We start from the raw sequence: 21,334 nt of genomic DNA on the forward strand, positions 1-21,334 counted from the left end.
CATTATTGTGACAGAGTTCAACTACTCCAAATAAACTGGCGGGGGGTTGGGTGGGGGTGTGGGTGGATAGGGGGGAGACGGGGGGAGGTGCGGTTGTGAAAGGGGAGCAGAGGAATGGATATTTTCTACATTGTGTACAAGACTCGGTTCTGACTCAATACTTAAGAAGCTCAACACTGCTAGACTTAGTAATGGGAAATGAATGAAAGAAGAAAGAAAAGTAAGTATTGGTGAATAGCTAGGATTGTAGTGGTTACAATATAATAAGATATAAGATAATGATTGAGAGAGATATAGATAATACAAATACCAAAGTAGTAGATTGGACAAAAAACTATGAGGATGCAACTAAGGAAGGTAAACTGTAGAAACATATTGCCAGACAAAGAAATAGAGCAATCTCCGGGTGCTCCGGTTTCCTCCCACAAGCCAAAAGACTGGCAGGTTGATAGGTAAATTGGCCATTATAAATTGCCCCTAGTATAGGTAGGTGGTAGGGAAATATAGGAACAGGTGGGGATGCGGTAGGAATATGGGATCAGTGTAGGATTAGTATAAATGGGTGGTTGATGATCGGCACAGACTCGGTGGGCCGAAGGGCCTGTTTCAGTGCTGTATCTCTAAACTAAACTAAACTAAACTAAACACACGGTGCCAACTGGCAGGAAGGACCCATCAGCGACACTGTTTAAAGGCATATCCATTCAATACAGATTAGTTTTTGCTTTGACATTATAGGCTTCTGGATAACTTCTGGGACATTATTCTACTTGTTTTCTGCCTTTTGCAACTGATTTGTGATTTCTGCTAGCAACTTCTTGTTGGCGCTAGATTGCTTTTGTCTGGCTTCAAAACAGTTTTACTTCAGGTGGTCTGGTAGGGATGCCTTTGGGGTTTGAGGATGAGAGGGAAAAGCCAGGAAGACAGGAGACAGCAGGAAGAATAGGGAGGAGGCAGGCACTGTGCAGGAGACTATCCCCACAGCAGTTCTTCAGGAAGCATTTCTCACCCAAATTTCATCAAAGACCGATGTGTCTGGCACCTTCACTTCACAAAGGAGGCTGTCACCGAGCTACACCACTTACTACAGCCACAACTGGAGCCCCAAACCAGAGCATGGGCTACCTATTGCTTTTTAACTTTTATGTCATGGGTGGTTCCAGGCTCCATCAGGTGGCATTAGTGACATCTCACAGGTTGCAGTTCATTCTTGTATCAAAGAGGTGACCGATGCTCTCTATGCCAGAAGGAATATCTACATTACTTTCCTACAACATAGCAAGATGAGCGAATACTTGGTTTCGCCTGCATTGCAAGCATCCCCAGCATGCAGAGTGCACCCACAGTATCTTGTGTGCTCCCTATCAGGTTTTTTTTGAATAGAAAGGGATTCCACTCCTTCAACGTCCATCTTATTTGTGACCACAGGCATTATATCATGCAAATCTGTGCCCGCTATCCTGACAGCGGTTATGATTCATTCATCCTGCGCCAGTCCTCCGTGCTTCCTTTATTCCAACCAGGCCATCAGGTTGCAGGCTGGGTTCTGGGAATAAAGGGATATTCCTTTCAGACATGGATCATGATACTGTCAGAAACTCGAGCACATCTGCAGAGCTGGCCAACAACGAGAGCCATGACATCACCAGCACTGACTGCTGGTGCGCTCAAGCAACGGTTCCACTGCTTGGACCATTCAGGAGGAGCCATGCATTACAGTCATAACTGTATTTCTAGATTTGTGGTCATGTGCTGTCTGCTCCATAACGTTGCAATAATGAGGGGCCACCATCTGGATAGCAAGAAATTCAGGAGGAGGAGGGGGAGGAAGAGCAATATGAAGAGGAGGAAGAGTACCAATAGCATTTACCTCCAGTGCCTCAAGCTGCCAGAGCTCTTAAAGATGACCTTATCCTTGAGTTCTTCATGTATGCCACCCTCCCATCCCCAATACATAACATCACCACCATCCTTACTATCATCATCCAATTGCCTTCTTTCACTGCAACCTTATAGGTCTTGCCCTCACTTCACTGCAAATATTAACACCAACACCAAATCCAGTAGAAAAAAATAAGTCTATCTATGTCTAATGTTTTACAGAAATAACTAAGAACCACGCTTGTGAAACCCCTGAGCACCTGCCTTGTATGCTCCTATGAAGTTTTTTCCCCAGTGGCTATAGCGTGGGAGATAAAAGGCTGCTGAACTTCTATTGAGGACACATCAGACGACAATGGTGGATGACTTGAAGCACTTGTGGGTCTTGAGGGCCTAGCTGCAGACTGCAGCATATTAGACTGGGTCAGGGAAGTCTGTCTCAGATGACAAGGATACTAAGGGAGTGAATGCTGGATAAGCAGGCAGGCTGCCAACCTGAGAGAAGATGGCAGGTGTCTTTCTCATGGAGCGAAGGTCACTCTCCTATGACTGTGCCTCATCACTCCTATGGCTCTTTGCAAAAACAAAGTGCAGGAGTGATGTTGCACTCTGGAAACCTCTGTCAAAGTTGACCCCAGTGTCAAAATAGCAGCTTTCAGATGATAGTAGTTTGAGCTGCTATAGAATATATCAGAGCTATCAGTAGAAGTTCCACCACGGTGGGATCCATTGTTGGGTTCATGGAGCTGACCACTCAATTCATGCTGAAGAGAATGGTCTCCATGCCCTACGTGAAGCCAAAGTACACATTGGAGCTGGATTCCTCCAAGTTGAGCCATTGCTCACAATGGCAGGCTCCCCAGTTGCTGGCAGGCTCCCCAGTGCATCCAGTATTTCATGAAGTATGCCCATCAGCCTTCTTCAGTAGCTTCAGCCCTCAAAGTCTGCATCTGAGTCCTCTGCAGCATGCCAGTATGTGATGTTGCCCTCCAGCGAGCTGGTACCTGTAGTGTCCTATTCCTCTGCCTTAGCTGCAGCACATATGTGGACAATGATTCAGTGATTCATCATGTAATGACTGCCTCCCTTAGCTTACCCTCTGAAGTACATGAGGTACCAGTCTCTGAGCTGGTACTGGCTAGGACCAGGTCAAATGACACTACATCTTAAGGAAGACTAGCCTCCTCTTCCTGAAGTGGTACAGAGGCATCGACATTTTCAGTAACTGGAATGGAAGCGAGAAACAAGAGTTAGGTTTTAGGGTGAAGGAAGAGCAGAGCTATAAGTGCAGCTTTCCCATTGTCATCCACATCTTGAGATTATTATTTACTGGATCAAACAAAAGTATTTATCATCTAGGAGGCTTTAACGTTTGCCGACAAATAAGTGCGACCTTAAACAGTAACGCAACTAGCAAGATTTCATGTTTGTGCCTTTTTGTCAGGGTTCATGGTGGAATTTTTTTTAATGGGATACTGTTACGACCAAGGTGGGATGAGTGTCTTTTCTAGTTCCACTTCTCCACAGGTCTCAACATTTAAATGTTTACCCAGTTACTGATACGATCTTTACTCTTTATCCCCGAATAAAATACACCAACCAGGTTTCTTTAAAAAACAACAAAATGATCAGTTTATTATAAAACAAGACTTAACTAGTAACAAAGCACAGCATTAACACACATATTGAAATAGGGAAGTTCCCTTTTTACCCTAGAGACACACACACACACACACACACACACACGTTAACCAACTCTTCTCTTTAGAGCTCTGTTACAAAAAAAAAGACAAAAAAAGAATACTTTGGCCAAATGCTTGCTAATTCTTGAAGAAAAAAGAGAAGATATGGAAAGATGTCAGTTGTCCCTTTTTGGTTTGGCGTTCCAAATACGCATATTCGGCTGTCACTGGGATCTTTCAAGAAAAGTTCTTTTCAGGTGATGTTGAAGATCAGTTTGGCTGGTTTTCCAAGAGAAATGCGGCAACAGGAGTTTCTGGAAGGTTTTTCAGGAGAAAAATGGCATCAATTTCTCTATTTCTGACACTTGCTTCCAAAAGCTTTTCAAAGAGATGCAAAAGGCTGAGCTGGGATTTTGTCCTTGGTGGGTTGATTTTTTAAAACTCCTTTCAAAACACTGTCCAAACCCCAATAACAGTTCCAAAGCGAAACCAAAAACAATATTTCATGAGTAAAGCCTCCTGACCCCTATAGATCCTGACCTGTCACTTCTCTGTAAACATCTCTTCCAATTTAAAAAACCCCTGCTGGGTATTTATCTGAAAACAGGTGACTTCCAGTAAGGGTTGTTTACAAACCAAGTCCAAAAGACCTTCCAAAGACCTCTTTTAATGACCCCAGCGAAAAAACGTTCATGGAATCCTTATCAGTTTTCCCGAATAAAACAATGTCCATAATTCTAAAATACATGGGTCCTCAAAAAAAAAATACTTAGCAAAAAATATAGAAGCACTGTCATAACAATACCTAACTGTCAAAATGTATAAAATGTCTTTTTTATTTTGTTTTGGTCAATTATTATATACTGTCATTTTTTTTATTTAAAGGAACTACTGAAATAAATAACAAAGTTAAAGAGCACTTGGTGAAAACAATTTAAAAAATGATTTCAAAAAAAGTCACTGTCAGGTCCATCAATCTAAGTGTGTCAATTTTCACTGGTAATTGTTGAAACAACATTGACAGTTTGATATTCTAGAGCAGTGTATTGATAATTGCTTCAGTTTTACTGTTTATTCAAAATGGGTTTTATTCATTACTATGATCATTCATTAAATTCAGTGTCAAATATTGTCAACTGAGAAACATTGCAATTGCTCTACAACTTACTCCAAGACAGCAGGGAAATCTTAAATGGGAAAATTTGAAGTACAAGTAAAATACTAAAGCCAAGTTTTCAATACTGCTAAAACACTCCAATATAAAAACAATAAAAATAACACTACTTAATAATGTTCTATGTCATGCAGCAATGTTTACATTCATGCTTATTTTTTAGTTTTTTACTCAGTCGGTTTTAGAATATAGTCAGCCACTATAAAGTTTGGTCATTCTTATCATCAAAATCCTGGCCCATCTTTGATTAATTCGGGTGTATCACTAAAGGGACATGATTTAGATCCATCCCTCACCTCTAGCCTCAGTTGGAGTCATACCAGATTGGAAAGTAGACTTTAACTGCAACAAGCAGTCCAGCTGAAATTAAAACAGAAAGTGCTGGACATACTCAGCAGGTCTGGCAGCATCAGTGGAGAGAGAAACAGAGTTAATGTTTCAGGTCTGTGACCTTTCATCAGAACTGGCAAAGGTTAGAAATGCAATGGGCTTTGAGCAAGTGAAGTGGGTGGGGGGAAAGAAGAACAAAAGGGAAGGTGTGTGTTAGGGCAGAGGGCAGGACAGATTAAATGACAAAAATGTCGCAGAATAAAAGGCAAAGGGTGTGCATCCCAGCTGCCTGTATAATGGCCTAAATATATATTTTTTACTTTTTGCTTTCCTCTTCAGCCTGCACTAACCATTGAACATTGAGCAATGATACCGATCCAGTCAGCAACAAACAATTCTCAGATTCTGTACGACATTTTAATATCTCTTGTATTTCTGTTTGTAAGTAAAATGTGACCAGTCGTGCTGTGGACCAGCATGTGGAGCTCACTGGGTGGTAAGAACATGGAGTGCGGAGGACACTGGGATGACAGGATTAGAATTCTGACTGAAGTCATCATCGCTGGGGCTCATATTGACTTTTTAAAAATAAAGACAGTTTTGACTGAATAGGGACATACACAGATATATCAGGAGATGTCATTAAGATGGTGGCCCAGACTAATTTCAACATCAAACATTCTGTCCAGAACAACTCTCATAGACAATGGCCTCTCTGGATATGTGTAAATGGCTTTCTTCCTGCCTTATCAAGATGCAGATATCACATCCATTGCTGGTGCGCATCTGGAGATCTCCCCCCTGCTGAGAACAGAAAATGACTACATGCAGGTGGTCTTGTATAGCCGTGCTGGGATTGATAAGGCACTGAAGTCCAATCAGATAACCTGATTTGAGATATTACCTTATATGCCAAGGGACCAGGGTCAGAAAGGGGTATAAAGCCACAACCCACAAGGATATTGTTGCTGCAGCCAGGGCAGCGTAACTTGGTCAGTCACAGGAAGTTGTGTCAAAGAATTCATTCAGCAGACTGACCACTCAGGAACTAACTCCTGTACGTGGGTCTAACTAAGCAACTGGAGTCGTAAGTATATACTATTGCTTAGCGGGTTAATAAAGGTTTTCCACATAAAGTCAAAATTGTATCCAAAGTTTGCTTTGTGTCATCGATACCTGAAGTACGAGGCCCGGATCTTAAAGGGAAATGAGTGCACATGATGATAAAGTTATGGAGCCTGCAGCAGATGACCACAAATCTGGATAGATGGTAAGGGCTGTACTGCACAGCTCCTCCAGATTTGCAGCGAAGGTTTACCAGACTGATTCCTGGGATGACGGGACTGACGTATGAGGAGAGATTGAGTTGGTTAGGATTATATTCACTGGGCAGCAGAAGTGCAGCAGTAGGAGGAGAAGGTGCAGCATGAAGAGAACAATGGGAATAGCATTGACCACCAGTGCCCCAACTATCAGAGCTCTCAGAGAGCAGCTCATCCAAGAAGGGAGAGTAGAAAAAGAAGTGACTTATGAAAGTAGCTGCAGTTTGCCATGTAAAGTGTGTCGGGTAACATGGAAGTAAGAAGGCAAAATGAGGATAAGGTATAAAGAAAAGCTACATGACATCTCCACTAGCATTGCCACTCACCATGGCCCTGACTCTCCCCTTGTCCATGATGGCCAGCATGTATTCTTCCACACTGCAGAGGGTGTGCAGATGTGTCGGCCTCCTCTGGTCACAGCCTCCTGCCATAAGTTGTACATGACCTTCTCCTGCAAGAAAGAAGGGAGTATGTCAGTGACAGCCTTGTGAGGTGTTAAGAGAATGTGCTTGTCGTGGATGAATAGTTCATATGTTGTGTGTAGGATGTGAGGTGTGGAGAAGAGAGGGTTGCATCACTGGTGACAGTAGGAAATGCAGAATGTGTGAGTAAGAGGTAGACTGAAATATGGTGCAGTGATTGTATGAGGGTGAAGGAAAGTGAAGGAGAGGACTATTTGTGGCTGCAGATGGTGCAAATATGAGCAGAGTGTAGTTGAGGCAGGATTCTTACCTTGTTAATGTTGGTAAGGTCATTAAACTCCTTTTTCAACCATGCTCTGGGAGCTAAGCTCTTGCCACTGATCTCCACTGTGGCAGAGGTGTTGCATGGAGGGCTGTCTGCACCCTGGGGGAACAAGATCTCCCTCCTCTGATCCACCTCCTTTCTATGTCCTCCTGCGCTGCATCAGCCTAAACTGGGTTCGCTCTCTGGACCTCTTTCAGCCATTTCTCCACCTGCAATGTTTTCTTTTGTCTGCAGCCAGAGTGTACTTTCAGTGAGTTTTGAGTTTTGAGGCTGTTTTTGCATACGTGTATTTAATCATTCCTATATAATTTCTGCTTATGCCATTTAACCCTATGTGGAATAATACCATTTGCTTTCTTCCGGTCCTCAATGTGCACTGCTCTAGATCCAAGTATATGCTGTGGGCAGGATTGTGCAAATTGCATGACAATAAAGGAAACACACCATCTGCTATGTTCTTGGCATTTTTCCAATTCAAATGTTGAATACAGGGGCCAACTGTTAGGGATTCCAGCAAGCAGCAGACAAAGATTGGTGGTCAGGGACATTTGGTGAAGAGGGGCCTGTGCGAATGCTATCAGAACATAGTGCATGACAATAGCAGCAACTTTTCCAAGAAAAGACAAATTCTTCCGACAGCTCAGCGGCAACCTTTCCCTTCCACTCCAGCAGACCGCCCTCGGTAAGGCTTTTGCTCCAGCCTGGCACAACTCACATTGACATGAATTTCTGTGCATTCATGCCACAATCAGTGGAGACAGTTGGAAGTGCAGTATGTGTGAGTAGGAGGCATAGGAGGTAAAGTGAACAATGTTGTGTCTGAACAAGTGAAGATCTCTTATGTGATGGGTCATGATAGTTGAGTAGAGAAATCAATGCTTAGCCAATTTCATGTGTCCAGGTGCTTGTGTCATGATGCCACTTTGCATCATTCAGTGAACACATTTATGTGTTGTACCCTTTCAATGCTTTTAGCAGGCCATAGGCTGGAGATATAGATCTGACAGCAGCACACAGGACTCACTGTTATTGTAGTCTCTGTGTTATTGTAGTCTTTTATAACAGCAGTTGAATCAAGAAAATTTGATATAAAGTAGATTGTCTCTCAACTGCTGTGAATGCTCATTAGAGCAGTTAGTACACACCTGAGACCACCATTGATAATAGTTCCTTATTGTCTATCTCCAGGACCATATTTTCTGGTCCATTAATCTTCTCAATCAGGGCCCAAAGCTGACAATCTAAACCAGCCTCACTGTTCTTTTAAAGAAAATGTTTAATTTTTTTTTGAGGAACTTGATCCTTAATGGCCTGTTTTCCTATGCAGGGACTAAATGATTCCTGAGAATTATATGGTGCCAGAAAAAAACTTTGTTGTTGTTTCTGATAAAGTTAACAAAATTGGCTTCAGATTGTTGATACTGTGTGTAACTTTGAAATTGGCTGTAGGTAATGTAACCCGCTTTAAATGGAGGATCAGTATTCATAAATAATGGGTTCAGATACTTGGAAGGGAGCTGTAGTTATGACAATCTCCTATAAAGGAAATTATATCTTGGTGGTAGGGAAGCTTTTAGAAATGATAATTCGGAACAAAATTAACAATCACTTGGGCAAATACGGTTTGATTAAGGAAAGCCAGCGTGAATTTGTTAAGGGCAAATTGTTTTTAAGTGACTTGCTTGAGTTTTTTGATGATGTAACAGAGAGGGTGGATGAGGGTAATGCGATTGATGTGGTGTACTTCCAAAAGGCAGTTGATAAAGTGGCACATAACAGGCTTGAGAGCTAAATTAGAACTCATGGAATAAAAGGGACAGTAGCAGTGTGGATATGCAATTGGCTGAGTGACAGGAAACAGAGAATAATGGTCAACGGTTGTTTTTCAGACTGGAAGAAGGTTTATTGTTGGGTTCCCCAGGAGTCGGTGTTAGGACCTCTACTTTTCTTGACATATATCAATGACCTTGACTTCGGTGTACAGTACACAATTTCAAAATTTGCAGATGACACCAAACTTATGACGTATAAGTATTGTGAACTATAAGGAGAATAGTGTTAACTTTCAAAAGGATGCAAACACCCTGGTGGAATGGGCAGACGTGGCAGCTGAAAACTAATGCAAAGAAGTGTGAAATAGCTCATTTTAATAGGAAAAATGAGGAGAGGCAATATAAAATAAAGGGTACAATTCTAAAGAGGATTCAGGAGCAGAGGGCCCTGGGAGTATATTTGCACAAATCATTGAAGGTGGCAAGGCAAGTTGAGGAAGTGATTTATAAAGCATAGGCTTTATAAATAGGAGCATAGAGTACGAAAGCAAGGAATTTATGGTAAACCTGTATAAAACACTGGTTCAACTTCAACTGGAGTATTGAATCCAATTCTGGGAACCACACTTTAGGAAGGAAGTGAGTTTTTTTCTATTCGTTCATGGGATGTGGGTGTCGCTGGCTAGGTCAGCATTTATTGCCCATCCCTAATTGCCCTTGAGAAGGTGGTGATGAGCTGCCTTCTTGAACTGCTGCAGTCCATGTGGGATAGATACACCCACAGTGCTATTAGGAAGGGAGTTCCAGGATTTTGTCCCACCGACAGTGAAGGAACAATAATATAGTTCCAAGTCAGGATGAGGTGTGCGGCTTGGAGAGAAACTTGCAGGTGGTGGTGTACCCATGCAACTGTTGCCTTTGTCCTTCTAAGTGGTAGAGGTCACGGGTTTGGAAGGTGCTGTCCAAGGAGCCTTGGTGCGTTGCTGCAGTGCATCTTGTAGATGGTACACACTGCTGCCACTGTGTATTGGTGATGGAGGGAGTGAATGTTTGTGGATGGGGTACCAATCAAGCGGGCTGCTTTGTCCTGGATGGTGTCGAGCTTCTTGACTGTTGTTGGAACTGCACCCATCCAGGCAAGTGGAGAGTATTCCATTACACTCCTGACTTGTAGTTGGTGGACAGGCTTTGTGGAGTCAGGAGGTGAGTTACTTGTCACAGGATTCCTAGCCTCTGACCTGTTCTTGTAGCCATGGTATTTATATGGCTACTCCAGTTCAGTTTCTGGTCAATGCTAACCCCCAGGATGTTGTTAGTGGGGGATTCAACCATCGTAATGACACTGAACATCAAGGGGAGATGGTTAGCTTCTCTGTTGTTGGTGATTGCCTGGCACTTATGTGGTGTGAATGTTACTTGCCACTTATCAGCCCAAGCCTGGATATTGTCCAGGTCTTGCTGCATTTCTCTGCGGACTGCTTCAGCATCTGAGGAGTCGCGCATGGTGCTGAACATTGTGCAATCAGTGAACATTCCCACTTCTGACCTTATGATTGAAGGGAGGCCATTGATGAAGCAGCTGAAGATGGTTGGGCCTGGAGTGCAGAAAAGATTCAGGAGAGTGGATCCAGGGATGAGGAACTTCAATTACAGGGGCAGATTGGAGAAGCTGGCTATGCTCTCCTTGGAGAAGAGAGGATTGAGGAGATTTGATCGAGGTGTTCAAAATCATGAGGAGCTGGACAGAGTAGATAGGGAGAAACTGTTCCTATTGGCAGAAGGATAGAGAACCAGAGGATACTGACTTAAGATAATTGGCAAAAGAAGTAACAGCGGCATGAGGAAAATCCTTTTTATGCAGTGAGTGGTTAGCAGTGATCTGGAATGCACTGCCTGAGAGTGTGGTGGAGGCACATTCAATCAAAGCCTTCAGAAGAGAATTGGATAATTAGCTGAAGAGAAAAAAGTTGCAGGGCCATGGGGGAAAAGCAGGGGGATGGGACTAGATGAGTTGAATTTGCAGAGAGCTGGCATGGACATGAAGGGCTGAATGGCCTCTTTCTATGCTGTAACCATTCTATGATTCTATGATTCTATCTTGATAAAAAACTTTCACAGAGTTAAACTCAGGATTTTGGGATGATTAAGGAATTGTTGTCTTGCCTAAGTCATTTCTTTTACATCCCATTCTTCTGAAATAAACATAACTTAATAAACTGTACAATTAAAAAGCAGTTACAACCAACACAATAACTATTTACTACCACTCCTTCCTCATTTATATACATTTATGTCCATTCACACAAGGGTATATGCAAGAATCCAGGCTGTGCAGATACAGAATCTTTGGGAGATATCATGCCATTCTCTTCTTGTAGACATGTATCAAAACATAGAAAATTTATGGTTCAGAAGATGGCCATTTGGCCCATCATTTTTGTGCCAGTTGAAAAAGAGCTTTCTAACCTAATCCCACTTTCCAGCTCTTGGTCCATATTCCTGCAGGTTGCTACAGTTCAAGTACATATTGAAGTATTTTTTTAAACGTGAGGAGCGTTTCTGCCCCTACCACTCTTTCAGGCAGTGAGTTCCAGACCCCAACACGCTGTGTATGCCAGATCTGTATGAGTATTTTGAGAACTGGAGCCAGCAGTGGTTAGAAACATTCACCACTGGCTTTGTTGCTCATTCCAATGGTTTTTTGTCAGGGTGGTGGGAGGTGCAGAATTATCATTTCATATAATTCCAAAGCGAAGCTGTTTGGACCAAGAGAAAGCCACCAAATACATTTCAGGAAGTTGGGAGATCACAATCAGGATACCTATGGGAATTTTCAGGACTTTTCCCAGCTATTTCAGCCACCTCTGTCCTACTCTGTGGAACTCCTTCCCTGGCCCACCTCCTCCACTCCTCCTTTTCTCATTGCACCTTCAAAAACCTTCTCAAAAGCCACCTCTTTAACCAAGCTTTCAGTCACCCCCTTAATCTTTCTCCCATAGCTTGGCATCCATTTATCTATATTATCCTTATCTATTCCTATTTATTTCTCCCTTCCAAGTAAACTGACTTGGAATGTTTTCAACATTAAAGCCACAATATGAATGCTGGTTGTTATAGAAGGACACACTTCACTAGTTGAAACACTGTATAGGTTCTGCTCTCACATTGAGTTGGTGTCAAATGAGTCATAGTTCTGTGCACAAACATTTTTTTCAATCTTGATCCCAGCTACCATCATAATTTAAAAGACAGTAGTTGCAAAATTGGATAAGGCCTGAAAATGGGCACAGGGATGGTAAAGTGCAATTAACTGGCATCCCTTAGTTCCGATGCAGGTTGCATGCAAACTTTGTGCTGCCTGCTAATTTAAATAATTGCCGTCTTTTTGTGCCATAAACTTTCTATGATTCTATGATTCTAACGGTGCTCTTGAGTGGCTGCATGCCTGAACAGGGCACAAAATCGTGAGAGGGCAGCATGACTTAAAGCCAGTCTGCACCTCCTATAGGGGAGGCACATTATAGCTGGAGCAGGTGCTGGAAGTTATTCTGCAACAGATTCTGTCTTGGGAAAGACAGAAGAATGGCACAATATGGCAGAGAGGCAGGCTCCAAGATTTTCCGACGCTGCACTGGAGACTTTAGTGTAAGAAGTAGAAAGGAGGAGACATGTCATTTATCCACAGGAGGCCCTCCAGACAAACTTAGTAAAGGCAATGGGACCAGAGAGCCATGGCGGACAATGCCAGGAGTCATTCCCCAAGGACCTGGATGCAGTGCCGCAAGAAGTTCAATGACCTCACATGACTGGTCGAGGTCAGTGAATGTATCTTCAAATGCCATATCCCACCAACTGCACCAATAGCTTCACAGACTGCTCAATGCACCATATCCCCATCACCAATAATCTCTTTCAATCACAACTCATATCTAATATTCATAACTTCATCCCACCCTCACACATTTAGCACTGCTGCAAGCCTCACACCCAAATCTCACAGCTTGCATGCATTGCCAGCTATTCAACCATGATAGCCACATCACCCAAACACATTGAACCCACTTACTGACACATTTCCCTCTCTCTTGCAGGACAATGTGGCGCATAACCACAGGCAGCAGCACCTAACTGGTGGAGGACAGGCAGGGCTGCATGTCGTTACTGTAGTAGTGGAGACAATGGCCACCATCATTGGAGCGGCCATTGCTGAGGCTGAGGCCAGCAGTAGGACTGAAACAATCAATGTCAACAGTACCTTCATACCTAATCCACCTTCTCACATTCCAACTTCCCCTCATCCCACAATCTCTTCTGATTTACAAGCTGCAGATAGTGCAAGCATGCACATCTTGTTTTGCCCTCCGCCCTTCACCACAACCCTACCCTTCTGCTATCTTTCGGATGAGATGTTAAAAGGCCCCATCTGCCTGCTGTGGTGGATATTAAAGATCCCTTGGCACTATTTTGAAGAAGATCAGGGGAGTTATCGCCAGAGTCCTGACCAATATTTATCCCTCAATCAACATCACAAAAACACATGACCCGGTCATGCTCACATTGTTGCATGTGGGAGTCTGCTGAGTGCAAAATTGACTGCTACATTTCCTACATTACACGTGACTATACTTCAAAAATACTTCTTTGGTTGTAAAGTGCTTTGATTCTTGCAGAGGTCATGAAAAGTGCTATATAAATGCAAGTCTTTCTTTTTATTCTTTCTTTTTTTCTCCTTTTAGATACCCAAGAGCTGCAACCTGGCCAGGCAGTGGTGGAAGAGCAAGAGGTGGAAGAGAAGGAAGACGGCGATGAAGAGAAACACTATCACTCGTTCTCACATTCACAGCCACCAGGTCAGGTACTGACATTGTGCGTACTTTGGAGGATAACTTAGAGGCAGGATTTGCATGTAGTGAGACAGCAGGCATGAATGAACGGCAGCCAGGGCAGGAGACAATGGTAGCACAGGTGCCAGCTCACCGGAGGGTGAGATTGCACACAGGTTCTGCTGCAGAGGACTCAGATGGGAAGGCTGATGGGTATGCATAAAGAAATGCTTGGTGCTTTGGCAGACCTGTCAGAAAGCCTACCTTCAATGCCAACGAGGATGTAGGAGTCCGACACCAACTTGGCAAAGGCTTTGCACAGAGCCTTGAGCCAATCCTTTCCAGAATACCAGTGGTGGCCAACTCCATTAGCACACTTGTGGACCCAACCATGATGCAGTGTCTGATGGCTGATGTCTCAGCTTCCATTGCAGCACAAACAGAAGTCACCTGACATCAGGGTGCTGCAGTAGAACCTCAGGCTGAATACATGCAAGATCAGCTTGCTGCCATCATGGCTGCGGATACCAGTGTTCAAAGGGGCTTGCAGAGTATTGCAGCAGTCCAGCAATTTGTCCTCCAACTCGCTACTAGAATTACTGAGGCACTACCCCATGGGAGTGGCAGTGGCTCCGTGGAACACAAACCTGCTGTCCTCTCTCTGGATGACAGCCCTCGTCCTCCCATTTCTGCCACTCTGCCAGTATCCTTGCAGTTGTCTGTCAGCCAGCCAGCCCAGACTACTGCTGCCCATGCCGAGATGGTGTAGTCCAAAGCCGAGGCTTCTAGGGCTCAAGGCCATCTCCAATCTTCTCCACTGAAAATCAGCAGCCTTCCACTAGCCATGCTGTAGCCACTGAGGTAGCACAGTGTAGGAGAACTAGGACAGGCAAAGGCACACAGATGATAGGCACTAAGAGAGTGCACAAGGGTGATTATTTGATGTTTGTATGCAGTAGGGCATGGTTTGATTTACAAATTGGTTTAGAGCATTAATGTATGGTGGTTTTTATTTCAGGATTGTGGCTGTGATGGTCAGTAACTAAAGGAAGGAAAGATGTGGGACTGGTGGTGAATGAGTAATTGGGGCTGTGTTTACTAATATCGCAGTCAGATGAGTTGATCATGGATTGCTCAGCCAGAAAGGGGCTGTGTTAGATGCCTCCTCCCTTCCTCCTCTTCCTCAGCTCAACACTGTATAGCTAGTGTCAAGGACGGTGCCCTCATGATGACAAGGCTGTGCAGAAATCACAAATCTTGACCTGCACTCTGCTGAGTACTGTAGGGCTCCTCCAGAGAGGTCCAGGCAGTGGAAGCATTGTTTAAGCACCCTAATGGTCTGCTCTACAACTTTTCGTGTGGTTGCATGTCTTTCGTTATATGCATGGTATGTATGTTTATGTGGGTTACACACCAGAGTCATGAGCCATATCATTAGCAGATAACCCTTGTTGCCCAGTAGCCACCCTCTGGTTTGCCACATTAGCACAAATGCAGCTGGCACAGCGGCTGCCACAAAATGTAGGCCTTGTGATTGCTGCCAGGATACCAGGCATTGGTCTGCGTGATATGCTGCGTGTGGTCACATACTTGCTGGATGTTGAGGGAGTGGAATTCCTTTCAGTTGCGGTGCTCACAAAGTGACATGCATGCCCTCACTGGCACCATGTGCCATCGGAAGCCTGCAATCCTCACAAAGTCGTGTGCCCGTCTGCCTGCTTTTCTCTGGCAAGCAAGAATGAAATGTATTCATGTCTTCCGAAGAAGGGTCACTGACCCGAAACGTTAACTCTGCTTCTCTTTCCACAGATGCTGCCAGACCTGCTGAGTGGTTCCAGCATTTCTTGTTTTTATTTCAGATTTCCAGCATCCGCAGTATTTTGCTTTTATGAAATGTATTCAGCTTTCTTGGAATACAGAGCCTCAGTGACAGTGGTAACAGTGGAAGGCCAACAGGAGATGTTGTAAATATCTCCAGTTCCAGCCTGGAAGGAGCCAGATGCATAGAAGTCCATAGCCACAGTCACCTTCATAGCCACTGTCAATGCTGCCCTCAACCTTGCTCTGAGGTTGTAGTTGTGATTGCAGCAGGAGGCAGATTTCAGTGAGGTTGTCCTTACTGAAGCAGAGACATCTGATACTGCGCAAAATTTTCTGCCCACGGCAGCGCTTCTGTTGTTGGGCCAAAAAAGTGGGAGGGATCCCACCTGGACAGCTGGAGCGCCACTACCCCACCACCCCAACATGATTCTATGGCACAAGGCCAATTAATAGCCTGGTGCTGGGATCCCCTTTAAAGACAGGGATCCTGCCTCTAAGAGCTGCCGGCCAATCAAAGGGCTGGCAGCTCAGCAGTATCGGCAGCACCACTGGGAGCAATGGCAACTGTTGGTACTACAGAGGCCTTGGGCTCAGGCCGAGCGCTGGAGACATGGACATCAGGTAATTGAGATGGGATCATCAGGGTCAATCTGGAAGGCTCCAGCGATGGGGCAGGGGAGGGTGAGTGTTGAGTACAGGGAGAAGGGGGTACAAGGAGGTGTTTTGTTTGCTGGGGGGGTCCTCTGTGAGCCACAGATTACCCACAGAGGAGGACCCTCCCAAGCCTGCAGGGAGGTCGCTTTGTTATACTGGATGACCTCCCTTTATGGGGAGGCCCCACCCCACCAGTGGTAAGGGGAAAGAAGCCCTCAAGTGGCTGTTAATAGGCCTCAAGGGCCTCAATTGGCCTCTGGGTGGGAAGACCGTCATCAGCCTAACCTGCTCCCCCAAAAAATTGATTTATGACAGGGAGGCGACAGGCCCTCCACCCCTGCCTCCCATCACAATTCTATGGCGCCCCCCCACCCCCGACCGCACCTCCAAATCTGTCTCGGGTGGGCCATAAAATTCAGCCCATTGTTTCTCACTGAGGTCCAGATAGGAGAATTGCTCCCTGAACACCCTAGGTGGATGTGGCCTCTTGCTGAGAGCCCTTCTCCCCATCCTCTTCCTCCCTCTTCCAGCTGTTTGGCCTGGTTAAGACAGGTTATTAGCTGGAGCAATGAACTCCAAAATGGCATCATTGACATCAAATCAACGTTACACGCTAATTGACACCACAATCTGCCTACCCTGCATATTTCAGGCGGACTTTCCCTGCACGCGCTAATGCCCTGACCAAAATGATGTCCAGCACCGCTAGCACCAGAAGTGTGTGCACACGCCACTGGCACCATTTTGGAGGCAAAATGGCACTCGTAGCACCAGAAAACTGTTCACTGTGAAGCCAAATTTCGTGGCAAGCGTGTTATAATGCTTTTACTTGAAGCTTATTTTTGAAAATATACAAAATGAATTGTATCTATAGGCATCTGCCATCATCATGAAAATTCAAGCGTGGAGATAACCTTTGCTGCAGATGCTGGTTATCTATGTGTGGGAGTACCACATGCAGAGATTCAGATGAAAGTATTACTGGAAACTGTCTACTGGTGAAACCTCATTTTAGACCCATTCAGTAGTTCATATTAATTCAAATCTCTGACACGAAGGATCCACCTTGTAGCTCTTCTCTGCACTGCCTCCAGCACTCAAATGTTCCCCTTCTCTCCTGATGCCCAGAAATGGGCACAGTGTTCGAGGTGTGGACTGAGCAGAGCACTGTACAGGTTGATCAGGACTTTCTCTGATGTGTAAAGATGAAAATCTACCCCATTGTGTCTTAATCCTAATGGCAAAGGAATCAATTATTCACCCAGTAAATGTTTTAGATTCCTGTACTCTTTATCTTTGTAACTGCTGAGTGAGATTAGTAGTTTGCTGAGAACTTATTTACTTATCTGAATGGACTGGATACTCTCAGAAAAGTAAAAGAGGTCTAAAAAGGCTGCAGGGCGTTTCTACCTATAGCTCTGCGGAATGCAAAAAAGATTGAAAAACAAGTTAGCTTGCTCTCGTGCCATTAGAACAGATGGATTTTGGACATTCAGCAGGCAAAGCCATTAAGTATCCAAGCAAGTATGGGAGCCACACCTTACTCCTTTGTTAAAGAGAAGGTGAAGGAGCTCAGGGAATTGGCCACCTGGCAGACTTGCAGCCCTATTGTTTGCCAACCCTCCTGAAATTGAGGTACTGCTGCTTGCACCCAGGAATAAAGTATTTGGCATTTGTGGTTCACAGAACTTTTTGCCTATAGTGGTCCAAGTAATACAGTGGCTGCTTAGAAATATAAAAGCTTTCAGAAATGTAGGAGCAGTAAGGCTGATTTCATGGTCACATTAAATCATGATTCTTGACATCTGTGATTCTTCTAATTTGTTTTTAATCGTGCTCATGCACAGTTGAAATACAATGAGTGTGTTACAGAAGAATCATGATTTAATGGTCCCGCTTGGGCATCCTGTCAACATTATGGATCCAATAAATTGGATGGCAACGCAACTTTTGGAAGTGGGAGGTGGGAGGTGGGAGGGGGCAATTCTGTCATTCTGCGGTGGTGATTTTCCACCTGGCTTTAATAGATAGAGTTGATACCCCTCCAGGAGTCTCCAGTGATGATGATTGATCTGTTGGGCATGGCTGCTAGTAACCCAGGAGAAAATTACTTTGCATTGGTGGTTTGTGCCTGCACGTCTCTGTATTTACACTTCACCCCACACCATTGTATCTGCCTCCATGAATATGATGGCTGTTGCAGAAGGAGAAAAAGTGAGTACTGCATTTTTCTGAAGCTATTGCTAATCTTCTGCTGTCAGAAATCAGAGAAAGGAGGAATGCTACAGTTGGAATAGCTGGAAAGAAGCCATCAATAGCAGCAAACTGAGCAATGTGGAAGAACAAAGAACAAAGAACAAAGATAATTACAGCACAGGAACAGGCCCTTCGGCCCTCCAAGCCTGCGCCGATCCAGATCCTCTCTCTAAACATGTCGCCTATTTTCTAAGGTCCTGTATCTCTTTTCTTCCTGCCCATTCATGTATCTGTCTAGATACATCTTAAAAGACTCCATCGTGCCCGCATCTACCACCTCCGCTGGCAATGCGTTCCAGGTGCCCACCACCCTCTGCGTAAAGAACTTTCCACGCATATCCCCCCTAAACTTTTCCCCTTTCACTTTGAACTCGTGTCCTCTAGTAATTGAAACCCCCACTCTGGGAAAAAGCCTCTTGCTATCCACCCTGTCTATACCTCTCATGATTTTGTACACCTCAATCAGGTTCCCCCTCAACCTCCGTCTTTCTAATGAAAATAATCCTAATCTACTCAACCTCTCTTCATAGCTAGCGCCCTCCATACCAGGCAACATCCTGGTGAACCTCCTCTGCACCCTCTCCAAAGCATCCACATCCTTTTGATAATGTGGCGACCAGAACTGTACGCAGTATTCCAAATGTGGCCGAACCAAAGTCCTATACAACTGTAACATGACCTGCCAATTCTTGTACTCAATGCCCCGTCCGATGAAGGAAAGCGTGCCGTATGCCTTCTTGACCACTCTATTTACCTGCGTTGCCACCTTCAGGGAACAATGGACCTGAACACCCAAATCTCTCTGGACATCAATTTTCCCCAGGACTTTTCCATTTACTGTATAGTTCACTCTTGAATTGGATCTTCCAAAATGCATCACCTCGCATTTGCCCTGATTGAACTCCATCTGCCATTTCTCTGCCCAACTCTCCAATCTATCTATATTCTGCTGTATTCTCTGACAGTCCCCTTCACTATCTGCTACTCCACCAATCTTAGTGTCGTCTGCAAACTTGCTAATCAGACCACCTATACTTTCCTCCAAATCATTAATGTATATCACAAACAACAGTGGTCCCAGCACGGATCCCTGTGGAACACCACTGGTCACACGTCTCCATTTTGAGAAACTCCCTTCTACTGCTACTCTCTGTCTCCTGTTGCCCAGCCAGTTCTTTATCCATCTAGCTAGTACACCTTGGACCCCAAGCGCCTTCACTTTCTCCATCAGCCTGCCATGGGGAACCTTATCAAACGCCTTACTGAAGTCCATGTATATGACATCGACAGCCCTTCCCTCATCAATCAACTTTGTCACTTCCTCAAAGAAGAAGGTGGCTGTGGCTGAGTGGGACTGCCTTACAGTGCCAGAAGAAATTTAATAATGTCACAAGATCATCAAAGGTAAGCAAGTCATGAGGTGAATAACGGGAAAGTATACTGAACCACAGAAAAGCAAATGGGTATTTGCTGACCCAATGTTCAAGATATACCATTTGGGAAATCACATGACACCTTGTTCCTTGCCCCACTCTAACTGGGCATGACATAGTAAACCTTGAAGGCTCACATCCTAGATCCATGTTCCCTTCTAGCTACTTTAATTACCATCCATTGCATGAATCCTGGCAGATTGTAACTGCAGGATCTGGAGGCTGCTGCAGTCATTGGATTTCTCCTGCTGCAGAATTAACTCTGGTCTGCCTCTTAGGAATGGAGATAGGTATTATCATGCCTTCAGTGGGTTCCTGATATAATAAGGGCAATTATAATCTGAAGGCACCCGGAGGGAATGGGGTGAACGGCTGGTACCTTTGCAGTAGAGGACTTACTGCTTGTTCTGATGTGTTCCTTCTGGCGTTTATTTTTACTGTGCGGTTTTCAGAGTTGCCAAATCGCCGGGCAGAGCCAGATGGTCATGAACAACTGCAAACAGGGGATTTTTGACACATTTAGGACTCAATGCTATTTTAACGTGAAATTGCAGAAGTCCTTCCCATGTACATGAGGCTACTTTCCATCGTGGCAGCAGTACAGAGGAGCACTCCATCAATTCCTTCCAGAAGCCTTCAATAATGAAAGTCCCGGTTGCCAAGGAGTCCATAACACAGAGCAGGGATATTCCATTCCAAGAGACTCGTGCCGCTTTGCAGCAGCCATCTACATCTCACTCTCCAATCTTAAAGTGGTACATAGAAGAATATTAGAATAAGGTCGAGGTAAATTTGCATAGACACCAGGGATATGTACTGTGGAGAAACTAAGCAATGTTTTTGCAAATAGCTGTAATGCATCACTGGAATTACTGAAGCAACAAATACTTGGTGATCAGTTATCTTGTAGGACAATAGGGAATGAGTACTGTGCAGAGTACCTGATTGGCTCTAAAGCAGGGAGGTCATAAAATCTCCTGCATAGATGCAAGTTTATTCCTTTTTCCTTTCACTTTGATGTTTTTGGCTCATGATTACGATGTGGTGCCTATCAATCAGGAGCAGGAATTTTACTCTGACCAAACAAAGACTGATGAGAGGAAGTTGTTCTTTGATGGGCTGATACTTGCTTCAAGAATATGCTAAATGAGTCTGTTTCTAGGTTGCCGAGCAGCACTAGCCACAGCACCTGTTTCACGCTTTTCATGAGCCAGGTCTTCAACAACAGCAGTATCATCATCAGTCTTCCACCAGGATGTCTACCATCAGACCTTTCCTGATAGCAAGGTTATAAAGTGCTCAACATGCTACTAGATTTTGAGAGATGAGTGCCTGGCACAAATTGTAGGGCACCCCCAGACTCAGGAACCTTCCTTTATCTATTTCAATGACTTTCTCAATTCTCATCCTTGCCTTCCTACTTGCTTCATTGTAGTAGC

The sequence above is a fragment of the Heterodontus francisci genome, chromosome 9, assembly GCF_036365525.1.
Source record: "Heterodontus francisci isolate sHetFra1 chromosome 9, sHetFra1.hap1, whole genome shotgun sequence".
In the NCBI taxonomy this organism is placed as follows: Eukaryota; Metazoa; Chordata; class Chondrichthyes; order Heterodontiformes; family Heterodontidae; genus Heterodontus; species Heterodontus francisci.